Source organism: Pseudorasbora parva, chromosome 10 (assembly GCF_024679245.1).
Source record: "Pseudorasbora parva isolate DD20220531a chromosome 10, ASM2467924v1, whole genome shotgun sequence".
In the NCBI taxonomy this organism is placed as follows: Eukaryota; Metazoa; Chordata; class Actinopteri; order Cypriniformes; family Gobionidae; genus Pseudorasbora; species Pseudorasbora parva.
The window spans coordinates 37,677,663-37,691,244 of NC_090181.1; positions in this window are offsets into that span (position 1 = coordinate 37,677,663).

Below are 13,582 nucleotides of genomic sequence, written 5' to 3' on the forward strand. Positions count from 1 at the left end.
TACTTACATTGTTCGCTTCACATCATCTCTAACGTTAATCTCAGTGCTGCCTGATGTGTTGTTGCCAACAGACATATCTTTGTACAAACGGAAAAAACGTTAAACGTTAAAATTAGCTCAGGTTTATAACATATTAACACAGATTAAATAAAAGATTAGTGGAACAATCATATACCTATAAAATTACAATGGTATATACCATAAAACATAACATTTACTTACCTAATCTCTCACGTTGTAACGACTACGACAAATCAGCTGTTCTCCCGTAGTAGACGGTTACAGTAGAACGTCACGAAGTGGCAGTTTAAGTCGCGCATGCGCAATACAACGTCAAAACGCCGTTGCCGTTCCATCAGTGGCTGTTGCTTAAAGTCCCTAACATCTATACTGTAGGCTACTGTAAAAAACAAAAAAAAACAAATTGAAGATTCATCAAGGATGTGCTGATAGTACTTGGAAATGCATGAGAAAAACAGATAAACAAAATGAACAAAGGGTGTATAAATATATATATATATATATATATACTTTTTTTTTCATTGAAGTGTAGGCCACCTATTATGAAAATTACAGGCTTCTCCCATCTTTTTAAGTGTTACTTTTTGCCCCACAATATATATATATATGTATATATATATATATATATATATATATATATATATATATATATATATATATATATATATATATATATATATTCAAATTCAAATTTTAGATAGATAGATAGATAGATAGATAGATAGATAGATAGATAGATAGATAGATAGATAGAGTCCCTGACAAAAGTCTTGTCGCTTATCTATTTTCTAGAAATACCTAATATTATCCTGACTTTTAATTAATTAATTGGTGTTAGAAATAGCTCATATGAAAAGCTAAAACCCTCCCAAATGATGTTTAATGCACTGAAATAAAAAATTTTCACAGAAAAAATATGTATCATTTAATCAAGACAGAAAGGTCAAATTTTGGCAAGACAAAAGTTTTGTCGCCTATACAGAAATTGAACAAATTTACTGCAAATACAAAAATATGTCAGCAAATTAAGTTGTGGTGCTGTGAGATTCAAATTTAATATCTTGTATGACTTCCATGAGCTTGAAGGACTGCATCCATGCGGTTTGGCAAGGATTCATACAATTTATTGATGAAGTCATCAGGAATAGCTAAAGCAGTCTTGCATGTCTTGCAAGTTCATCAATATTCTTGGTTTCGTTTTCCATGCGTCCTCTTTCATCCTACCCCACATATGCTCAATGATGTTCATGTCTGGTGACTGGGCTGGCCAATCCTGGAGCATCTTGATCTTCTTCGCCTTGAGGAACTTTGATGTGGAGATGGAAGTATGCGATGGGGCACCGTCCTGCTGCAGAATTTGGCCTCTTTTATGGTTGGGAATATAAGAGGTAGCTAAGATTTCTTGGTATTTTAGACTATTGATGTTGCCTTCCACCCTGCAGATCTCGCACACCCCCACACTGGATGTAACCCCAGACCATGATTTTTCTGCCACCAAACTTCACTGTTTTCTGGGTGAATCTCGGATCCGTTCTGGCTCCAGTAGGTCTCCTGCAATATTTGCGGCGACTGTGGTGTAATTCAACAGAAGAATCTGAAAAATCCACCTTCTGCCACTTTTCCAGCGTCCATCCTTTTAGCAGGCTGTGGGCCTTGGCAAATGCCACACGGTTTTTCAATTGTCTTTTGTTTAGTGCTGGCTTCCGGGCACTGATTCGACCATGGAGGCCATTTCGAGACAGAATCCGACAAACTGTTCTGGTTGACACAGGGACTTCAGGTGACCAGGTCTCGTGGAGCTCTGCTGCAGTGGAAAATGGGCTGGCCTTGGATTTTCAAGCCAACAAACGGTCCTCTCGAGCAGTTGTCTTGTGGGGTCTGCCTGACCTGGGCTTGTCAAAAACATCTCGAGTCTCTTCAAATCTTTTTTTTTTTATCCTCTGTCTTGACGCTGAGACACATTGAAGGTGTCTGCCACATCAGCAGTGGATCTGGTCTTCAGCCTCATGATAATTAAAACTTTAGTCTCAGGGTGAATCTTAGGCATGTTTGCAGAGGTCTAGTTGCAGTTGATGTCAAGAAGTCAAAAAAAATCTTGATTAGAAATATATTTCAGCGGCACTTTAGGTCAATTTGTACACAAGCGACAAGCCTTTTGTCAGGGACTGTAGATAGATAGATAGATAGATAGATAGATAGATAGATAGATAGATAGATAGATAGATAGATAGATAGATAGATAGATAGATAGATAGATAGATAGATAGATAGATAGATAGATAGATAGATAGAGATCAACCAACACAGAAAACTGAACAGAAACAAAGCTGATGGTAAACAGAAACAGAGCTGATGGTGAAAAGAAAAAAAGAGGCGTGACAGCTGAAGACCAGATGATGGTCTATATATATATGGACCATACCTCTAATATATACCTCTAATATATATATATATATATATATTAGAGGTGGGCAGATTTTTTTTTTTTTTTTAAATCTAGATTCATCTAGATTCATTTCGAGATTAAAATGAATGTGCCTTCAGAATGTGTGTGCTACCCTCTCACATATGTTACGCTAGTGGTGTAACAGTACAGATTGCTCATGGTTTGGTTTGTATCACGGTTTTAGGTTCATGATTTTGGTACGGTTCTGTATTTACTATGTTCAGGGAAAAAAGGACACATGTCAAATAAAAATAAAGAAAATAAGAACAAATAATTTAAATACAGCACACAAATAAATACTATTGAGCAAAGTTACTAATAAAATAAACAATGCTTTTCAGGTGGGTCTAACATTAGTTCCCTTTCGAAAGGGAACTCGCGCTGCGTCGGCTGACGCTACGGGGAACGCCTTCAGCGTGACAGGTGTCTGAAATCGCTATCAAATCACAATCCTACTGACCGTCGGCAGCTGGTGATGTCATCACCGTGCGACCAGGAAGTATAAAAAGGCACCGTACCAACATGACAACATCCTTTCGTCTTCGTCTTTTGTCTGGTTCGCTGGAAAGTCAGAATGAAGTGCACACGCAAAGTGAAGGGAGCGTACAGGAAGTGCGCTGATCCGTGTCCCAGGTTTCTTACGCCTGAGGACACACACACCCTTTGTGTGCTCTGCCTGGGGGAAGAGCACGCGCGGGAGGTTCTCGAGGGGGCCTCCTGCGCGAACTGCGAGCGTTTTCCGTTGAGGACGCTCCGCTCTCGCCTGGCCTTCTTCTCGAGGGAAGAAGGGCCAGCATCTGGGAGCGGTCCCGCTCAAGCTGAGGCTGAGCGGCACCGTCTGTCCTGGGGCTCCCAGATGGACCTGGCTCATCGTCTGGAGAGTACAGTTCTCGCGGATGATCAGCCAGGTCGCGAGAGCAGGCTGACGGAGGAGGAGTCGGATGGAGACTCCTCCTCGTCGTCAGCCCATGCTCTTCCGGTCGATCAGAGGATGGCTGTGGATGAGGGGGAAAATGAAGCTGAGGCTGAATCCTCCCAGCCATCCTGCCCCGTGTATGGGGAGCCGTATGATGTAATGGGGCGCGCGGCGCTGAGACTTCAGCTGCCGTGGCAGAGAGCCAGGGGAGAGGCCGCCCGCCCAGACAGATTGGGCGATCGGTTTCTCCCCGACCATAGCCGCCCAGCTCCCGGGAGCCTTCCATTCCTCCCCGACCTTCACGAGCAGGTCGTGGGGGCATGGAAGAAACCCTACTCGGCGCGAATCCATCGGCATCAGCGGTTTAACTTCGCTGATGTCGAGGGATTGGCCGAGGCAGGGTATGTGTCGATGCCGCCCATCGACGAGACGTTCGCGAACTATCTCGCGTCTGGGCGGCCATCGACACTAAGAGCTCCTGCCCTGCCGTCTAAACCATTAAAGACGACCTCGCGTCTTAACGGCAGGGCATACACGTCGGCGGGTCAGGCGGCGGCGGCCTTGCACCAAATGGCAGTGTTGCAGGCCTATCAGGCCGATCTGCTGAGGGACCTCGATCAGGGGGAGGGCCTACCCCCTGATGCGATGGCTGAGTTGCGCCGCACCACGGATCTCTCTCTCCGGGCGGCCAAACACACAGCAGTCGCCATCGGACGGTCGATGGCGGCTATGGTCGCCACGGAGAGGCATCTGTGGCTGAACCTGGCGGACATCGGGGGGAAAGAAAAGGCTTTTCTCCTTGATGCCCCGGTCTCGCCCTCTGAGCTTTTCGGCACCTCCGTCGAGGCGGTGGTGGGAAAGTTCAGAGAGGCGAGGGCGCGCTCAGCGGCATATAGAACGTGTATTCCGGTGAGGTCCGGGGCGGCGCCCAGGCAGGAGGGTGTCCCTGGCCCTTCGAGGTCCGAGGATCATCGATTGGGCCAACGCAGCAGCGTAGCCTCTCGGGCGCCCCCTCCGTGGAGGAGTAGGACGCAGAAGAGGCGGGACACCCGCAACAGGAGGAGGGACATCGGGGAGAAGAGCCGCTTCCAGCGCCGGAAGCGGGGTGGTGAGTCTCCGCCCCCGAGGGCGCGGAAGTAATGTGAATGTGTCCCCTCCTTTGTTTTTCTGTTGTGTTTCTTTTCTCTCCCCGGGCGCGCTTCACACCAGGCCGCGCGGGCCGAGGATGAGCGGATGTGAGACTCTGACGGCCTGCCAGGCCGGTGTGTGCTCTGCCCGCACACAGTGCATCGTCTCTGGGAATAGCGGGATTTCGCGGCCGCCTCCAAAATCGGCCTTGTTTGAGAATGAAGCGCCCCACCCTCAGGTTAGTGCGCCGAAGCATGCATGTTACATGAAGCGATGAGGCACTGAAGACAGCGGGTGAGTCCCCTTTTAGGGCAAACATTCTTCTTTTTAATGCCGTATGTTTGGACTCTATGCTTCCCTGAGGGATATTTTGTTTACAAAGAGGAAGAAAAGTGTAACAGTGGGCCTGTAGTTCCCCGGTAAAGGTGGCTAGAACGATGTTTTGTATAAACACAGTGTGTTTATGTAGGCTGTATGTTTGCTAGTGCAGCAACAGTAGTTTATAAGGCTGTTTCTCTTCTGGATATGTGTAATATGAGCAGTTGAGGCCACCGCACATGCCGCGACTTAGCCAGTGGTCGTGGGGACGGGGTAGGCGTCTCTTCGCGGTGCGCAGTTGGACTGGTTTTGCTAGCCCCGCCCCCCAGAGCTAGTGTGGCCGCCACTTCTGGGCGGCCCCCCGGCTTGGTTCAGGAAATGGCGGTTATGTGTGTGTGTGTTCAATATCTTTCACTTTTTGCTCTGTGTCTTCTGCTTCACCTTTTAGGCTCGGGTCGAGCTGTACTTCGCAACCATCTGAAAGCATCGGTTGGTAGGATGCTCCCCTGGAGTCGAAACACTGTCACGGCTGATGCCCTTGCGCGGACGGCGGACCGCTGGACGACCAGACGGCCGCCCTGGAGGCAGGTGGCGTAAGTTGTACTCCCCTCGCTTTAGAGGGTTCAAGGCGCTTTATGCTGAGTGCACTGCTGTGGGCATTGTGTTTTAGGTCCACGCTGGTAGGCGCTGCCTGAGAGACTGCGCCGTCGCAGAAGGCTGCTATGGGCCGCTGGGGCGGACCGACTATAGAAGGCTGGCTGGCGGGAGACGCCAGCCGAGGCAGTCCGGGCAGTTAACTCTGGGTCAGGTGGTAGGCCTCAGTAGGCCTCCCTGCGGGTGAGTTCCGACGTCGTGGCCCATGTGAGCGGGGAGGGTTCTCCCCAACGATGTCGGTTGCAGTAGAAACCTCGTCATAAGTAGGCCCCTAACGGCCTCCCTGGGGATGAGTCCCCAGGTAGTGACTGGATACCCAGTCCTAGTCCTCATCAGCCAGCAGACAGCCACTGTCAGCCCGACTTTAAGGGCTCGCTGAGTTTCAGCACGCCTCACATGGCGTCCCCTGAGGGGGTGACCTAGGGTTCCGACCATTGGTTGACAGGATCTAGGCCGCTTGAGGCCGCCTGTAGGGTGAGCCCCGGTTCCCAGGTCTTGCAACAGTGTGCGCGGGTGCTAGCCAGGCGGCTAGCATAGTCTGCTATCAGGGACGGGCCGCTTCAGGCCGTCCTATGGTCGTTTCCCGGCCCTGCGGGGTTTCCGGTGGGATTTGCCATCGGATAAGCACCGTATGTCACCAATCGAATAGGGAACTGCCATTCGGCAATAGGCCTCTCCGGGCCGCCCTAAAAAGACCGGACTGTACTTAGGCATCAAACAGGCCTCCCTGGAGGCGAGCCCCGGGAACACAACAGCTCCCAACAGTTTGCACGTTGGCTGACAGGAAGTAGGCCGCTCTAGGCCGCCTGAGGGTGAGACCCCGAGCTGGGACGCTCGGTAGGCCAGTGGGTTATGCTGTCAGGCCTCTTTTGGCCTTTTTGGGAGGGATTCCCGGACCAGGTCTCGGTGACAAGCTAGCTATTAGCATGGGTGGCTTCTGGCGCTATAGCCTCATGAGCCCCCTGAGGAACCAGTAAAGCCACCTGCCTGCAGGCCGCCTGAGGGTGAGCTCCGAGCTGGGACGCTCGTTAGGCCAGTGTATTATGCTGTCAGGCCTCTTTGGGCCTTTTTGGGAGAGGATTCCCGGACCAAGGTCTCGGTGACACGCTAGCCATTAGCGTGGGTGGCTTCTGGCGTTATAGCCTCATGAGCCCCCTGAGGAACCAGTAAAGCCACCTTCCTGCGGCTTTTAACAGCAAACAGCTAACACTAACGGTGCTGGGTGGAGGCGCCTCATGGCCTCCCTGGAGGGGAAACGGTTCCTTGGAACAGGAACGTATAACTGGCTTTGGGCTGACAGCTAGTGGCTGCCCGCCGGTGGGTCCCGGCCTGCGCCGGCATAACTCAAGGGCGGGCTTATGCCCTAGCACAACGAGACTCCGTTTCTGCTGCGCAGTCCCTTCAGGACAGGGACTGGCTAGCCTACAGCATGGGTTACCTACCAAGCTGGCTTAAGAGCTCCCCTCATTGAGGGTCGTCTGCGAGCTTACGGCCGCTTGAGTCTGATCAGACGGGCAGGCCCCCCTCGGGGCCTCCCGGGTAGATCAGTCCATAGGCCTTTTTTAGGCCTCCTGAGCACCCCTGTAATAAATGTGCTCAGTAGATCCTAGGATCGAGCAGAAGAGACTCCCCTCGATGGCAAGGGTAAGAAGCACTAAGCTGAGTACTGCTCTCCAGGATTCCCGTCTCCGAGTTCCGGTCTGAGGAGGACACTGCCACTTTGCAGTCCCTCAGTCTGGATGCTCATAAGTAAGAGCGATGTCCGGAGGCTCTGTTTTGACAGATAGGGTTGGCCAAGCTGGGGTGTCCCACAGAAGTGATGCCAGGTGAGGCCTCCCTGGTGGCATTCGGTGAAGGGTTTTCCGGGATTAGTGACGGCTGGTGGCGCCCTCGGGTCCCCTAGCCAAATTCCCTTAAGGGACTCCTTCCTTCGAAAGTAGTAGGTCCCAGGCCCTCGAGCAAGCCGAGAGTAGGAAACCTCAGTTAAAACTTGTTTAGGTTCTCTCTTAGGCATATAGCTTGGGCTATGACCGTAGGGAATGATGTCACTGGCAGCCTGTGTGGCTAGAGGGGGAGTGGTTCAGACTTTCCGCGAACACTCGTCCAGGCAGTTCTCACTGCCAGTAAGGGGCGTGCACTCCCCTCAGCATGGCGGCGTGGGTATATCGTTCCCCGTAGCGTCAGCCGACGCAGCGCGAGTTCCCTTTCGAAAGGGAACGTCCCCGGTTACGTATGTAACCTTAGTTCCCTGAGAACAGGGAACGAGACGCTGCGTCACATGGCCATGCTTCAAGGTGTGCCTGCCCACAGTCCCTTCAGACGAAGCGGATGTTGTCATGTTGGCACGGTGCCTTTTTATACTTCCTGGTCGCACGGTGATGACATCACCAGCTGCCGACGGTCAGTAGGATTGTGATTTGATAGCGATTTCAGACACCTGTCACGCTGAAGGCGTTCCCCGTAGCGTCAGCCGACGCAGCGTATCGTTCCCTGTTCTCAGGGAACTAAGGTTACATACGTAACCGGGGACGTTTTTAGGTACAGAAATTGAATAAAGTAATCAAATGTAAAATAATTGCATATTCCACTGTTTAAATTAAAGATTAATTCTTATTAAATTTACACAAGCTTTGTTCTTGCTCAAGAGCAGTGAGTGATCTTTTGTTTGACAGAACGCAGTAAAGGCTACTGTCTGTTTAAAGGCATCTTTACACAGCCGAGTTAAGGCGGGTCTAACGCGGGTCTGTGTCTGCTCAAAATTCTGTGTAAAGACGCGATGCCGCATTAAAGCAGACTTAAAATATGCCGGGTCTGACCCACCTTGGCCCCTAGTATCAAAGGCGACACAGAAGCGGTTTTGATTCAGTGTAAATGAACGCGAACCTGTGCCGCCTTAAACTACATCATTGTCATGACAACCGCCTGTCAGCCAGCTCACTAGGCGCGAGAATCAAGAAGCAGCAAGGAGACAAACCATCTAGGAATTAAAGTAAATGCTTTCTGTACTCACATCGTCAAGCTAACCACTGTAGTGTTCGCTGTTTGTAATCTTCCTTTGAAAAGACTGGCAGATCAACGCACTGCAACATTTCCCCTCAGAAAAGGTAAATGCTTAACCCAGCCGGCGTCACTATGCAACCCAGTATTATAATCTCTCAGAGAGAACGATATTTTACATTAGATTTGATATTTTCTGATATATTCTATCTGCTGTCCTACATGCCGTTAAAATAGACTGAAGTTTGGATTTTTCCCTTAGGCATAGTGCAGCCTAACAAATTGAAATAGGCTATAGCCTAGCTACTCAATCATTATGGTATTGTAATTTGTCTATAACCAACATTGTAGAATATTTGAGTTTTATTTAAAGTTGTGTATTTTTTAATTATCATTATTATTAGGCTATGTGCATATTTATTTAGAACATTTAGCTTATTACCGTTCGTTCCCCAGTCGGATTGTAGCGAGAGAAGGGCTAAATTTAATTTGCATGGTGGTAGTTTTTACCATTTCGTTATTTTGGCTCGAAAATTCGTTTTTTGGAAATATTTACTGAATTTAGAGATGCTTTTAAACAATTTTTATTAGCCTAATAATAAAAAAATGAATTAAGACAGCGTTTGGAAATTTTGAAGTGCATAAACAATATTCCCAGAATCCACGGCCTTTGTTGTTATTGTGACATAAAAGTAGAAAATTTATAGTTTATAATTATGTATATCACCTAGGCTATCTGTATCATATGGCAAAAAATGACAGAGCGAGTTGTTCCCGCTGTCATAAAGGAACGAAATGCGCCGGCGCTTAATTTCGTTGGACAAAGGGTTAAAGAAAACTATAATGTCATAGTTAGGCTATGTTTAAATATTAGCCTATAACATTATTTTTTTTTAATTAAATAGCCTAACTGTCTGTAGGCTATATAGGCCTATTTAATAAAGACGCGAACAAAAATCGTTGTTCACAATTAAACAGAATTGTCAAATATTCGGGCTCATGTTATACAAGCTGAAAACTAAACTTTGTTTTGGGGAAAAATTACATTCCTGACCACTTTTACACTCTATGGGCTCAGAGAGATGGGGTATGCAGCCTGGTGCTATAATGGAGATTCTAGATCGCTCTTCTTTGGTCAGAACCACGGAAAACGACCGCGGACAGGTCCGTCCTATGCACTGAAACTTTTCACAATGCAACAGCATATTTAAAGAGTATTAAGGTATAAAAATATCTATTATGTGGGGAGGGGAAGCAGCCGCTGTGAGCGCAGACACAGAGCGGCCAGCGAAACGGAGGAGCGACTGCAGTAGGCTATGGTGTTTGTGCAACACTGCGGAAAAACTGCAGAAAAAGAGTGGGTGTTGAAACCTGTCACCGAGAAAAGAGGATGCGGATGCGATGCCTCTGTAGCCTAGCCTACATGTTGTGAATGCTCTAGTGACTTTCTGTTTCTTTGAAAAAAAACTTTGGACCACCCGTAACAATGTAGGCTATACTTTCGTTATAGCATTGTCAATCAGGCACAATTTTATTAAGAAATATAAAATAACTATACCGTAGCCTACAATAGAAGATTTGCAGTAGACCTACAGAATTATGCCAAACATCAAAAGCGCTTTATAGCAGGCAAAACAAAACTATTTAAAATTCTGTATTTTTATTTTAGGTCTATTTTTATACATTTCATTATTTGTTTTACATTAATTTATAACACCTTGTTAAAACTGTAGTTTTAAATAATATTCATTTGTTACCCGCGATTTTAATTCCTGTGTAAATGCATTTATGCCGCTTCAGAGAAGGATTAAACGGTCTGTGTAAATGCACATTTTTGGGATTTTATGCCGCTTCAGAATCGGTTTCTGTGCCGCGTTTGCTGTGTAAAGATGCCTTAAGACCCAATGCAAGGATATGCGCAGTGCCGCCGCTCCCATCACGCTCATCACGCACTGTGCGTAGGGCACCAAGTTCTGAGGGGGGCACCACAAGAATTGTATATTATAATGTATTCTCTTGAAAACTCTTTATTGTCAAATGTGTATTGGATGTAAACTCCTCTTTGGAAATTCACCATTCAATGTGAATTTATCTGAGAATATTCTTAAATAAGGACATCTATTCAGTGATTGGTTCATGACATCATCCAAAATCCCGTTTGTGGCACGGCAAAGTATAGTAAATCAACTCTAAGACTGACACTTAAGTTTTATTCCTAGTATGATTGGGATGCTTGATAACTAACTTTTAAGCGCAGCCAAGATTTTTTTTACTCTTAAGTCAATTCTTAGCAGTGTTCTTGTGACTAATTCTAAGATGTTTGATTAACAAGACAATCTCCTGAACTCCAAACTGAATGTCAAAATGGGAAAGAAAGGTGATTTAAGCAATTTTGAGCGTGGCATGTTCCCTATCTCGAGGGAACTTCGAGCTGCGTCGAAACGCTAGGGGACGCCTCTGCGTACCATGTCATGAAGCACTTGTGTAATCAGTCCAATAGCGAGACGATACGTCACAGGCGGGTGACGTCATAGACCAGGAAGCTATAAAGCACACCTGGACCAAACAGTCACTAGCTTCTGTGTCTTCACAAGCGCTCTGTGTGAATTGTATGTCCATTTATTGTGTGTGTGTTCAAAAAAAAAAAAAAAAAAAAAAGAAAGAAAGAAAGAAATATGGCAAGTCAGTATAGGTGTTGTGTTCCTCCCTGCCCACGTTACATCACGGGTGGGGATACACACGTCCTAATGTGTGATGTGTTTGGGGCTCGAGCATGCCCAGTCAGCTCTCGAGGGGGTCGGCTGCGAGCATTGCGAGAGACTCCCAATGCGCATATTAAGATCACGCCAGGCACTCTTCGAGGAGAGTGCTTTGGCTCGCGGTCCTCAGGGCTCGGGTCCCGCTGTTGCCGAGGCGCAGCGAAGGCTTGCGTCCTCGGGGATCGCAGTTGGATCTAGTGGCGGGGTTAGAGACGGGTGATCCCCTATCTCTGCCTTTACCCGCTGGATCTCATGCCTCAGTTTGCGAGTTGGAAGCACGCTCTGCGGTTTTCTTCCGCTCGCGCTGAGGCACAAACGCAGCAGCTCTCCAGCTCCGAGGAACTGGATGTTGTTAGCGCTGATGATGATCTGCCAAAAGAAAACGACACACACACACACTCATAAAAAGAGGTGCTATTGGTGTAACTCGCGCTGTGTCCAGGTTAAGTTTAGACTGGCCGGCCGAGTGTCAAGAAGTTCGCCAAAAAAATAAATAAATATATAAATAAAATAAGAAAGAGAAAGAACAATATAATGGCGAGCAGACAGCATGTTTGAGATTACGAGGGGCTGAATCTAGTGGCTCGGATCTCGCGTTTGCCGAGGCAGCGTGTAGATCACGGGTCTACAATATAGATTCTATGACTCGATCGCGGATCTCGCGCTTGCCGAGGCAGCGTGTAGATTACGGGGTTGAGTCTAGTGGCTCAGATCGCGTGTTTGCCGAGGCATCGCGTAGATTATGGGTCTACATCTATCATTCAGAAAGGGCGACGATGTCTCGCGGGGAAGAGACGCTTGCGAGCTATCTCTCCCCCGAGTCCGCATCGTTACACAGCCCCACAGCTGCCCACAACGAGCCGGTAAAAAAAAAAAAAAAAAAAGTCGGCTTTGGGGGTAGGGCATATTCGGCTGCAGATCAGGCGGCCGCCGGTTTGTATACGGCGGTTGCCCTGCAAGCATATAAAACAAGCAGACCTGCTGGGGGATATTGATATTGAGATGTGAAATATAAAAAATATATATATAATAAATCAATAAATCAAAATGTCCCTCTAGGGCTGCCGGGCGGGGCAGCCTCAGCCGAGTACATCCTTTCTCAAACCTACACCGAGCAAAACAAAGAGAGAGCGTGGCCGCTCGGGGCCCCCCCGCAGAGAGATCGGGAGTCCGGGCGACGCGCTCAGCCGGGACCTTCCCGTGGTAGGGCGGATCTGAGGGCCATCCTTACTGCTAGGAAGGCCTCGGCTAAGAAGTCCTGACGTCAGAGGCGCAGGACTTCCGATGGCAGTCCCCTCCGGGAGAGTGCAGCTCGCCGAGGCGCCCGCTCGTTCCCGGTGCCATCGGGGGGGGGGGGGGGGGCGGTCTGCCAACCCTGCCACCGTTGGTGCTTCAGGGCGCGGCGGTCCCTGGCGAACATATATCTCCTTGTCCGCCCGGAAACGTAGCGGCTTGGGGATGTTCACGCCCTCTCGTGAGGGCCCCGGGGCGGTCAGTTCGGTTGCTACCTGCCGGTTATCCGTTACAGGACACCGGGCTGACCACCCAGGAAAATCCAGAGACCAGCCTCGAGAGGCTGGTTCCCTTAGTAGATTTTCTGGCAGCGTGGAAACTTCTGCCGAATATCTCAGAATGGGTCCTGCTCACATTATAAAAAGGGTTCGGGTCACACCCACCCGTGTTCAGCAGGGTTACTCCTACGGTAGTAACCCCCGAGCAGCCTCTGGTCATGGAACGAGAGGTACAGACTCTTCTGCGAAAAGAGGCTATACACGGGTCCCTCCCCTCTGCAGAGAGTCGGGCTTTTACAGCCGGTACTTCATAGTTCCAAAGAAGGATGGAGGGTTAAGGCCTATTTTTAGATCTGCATCAGCTAAACAAAATGCTCATGATAAAACAGATCGTGTGTCACGTCAGGTCCGAGGACTGGTGTGTCACAATAGACCTAAAAAATGTATACTTCCACATCTCCATCCTTCTGCAGCACAGACAGGTCTTCAGGTTTGCTTTCGGGGGCGAAGCTTACCAGTATTGAGTGCTGCCATTCGGCCTAGCTTAATCACCCCACACTTTCACCCAGTGCGTGAATGCAGCTCTGGCTCAGGTGCGACTCCAGGGCATTCGCGTGCTCAACTATATCGACGATTGGCTGGTGTTAGCATAGTCGAAACAGTGGGCGTTCAGCATCGAGATGCTGTTCTCGCCCATAGGAGAGTGTTGGGGCTAAGGTTGAACGGAAAGAAAAGTGTGCTGGCACCTATAAGCTGCAGAGCACTACTTTTCTGGCGGTAGTCTGGGACACGAAAATAATGTTGGCTCGGCTATCCCCTCCCAGGATAAAAA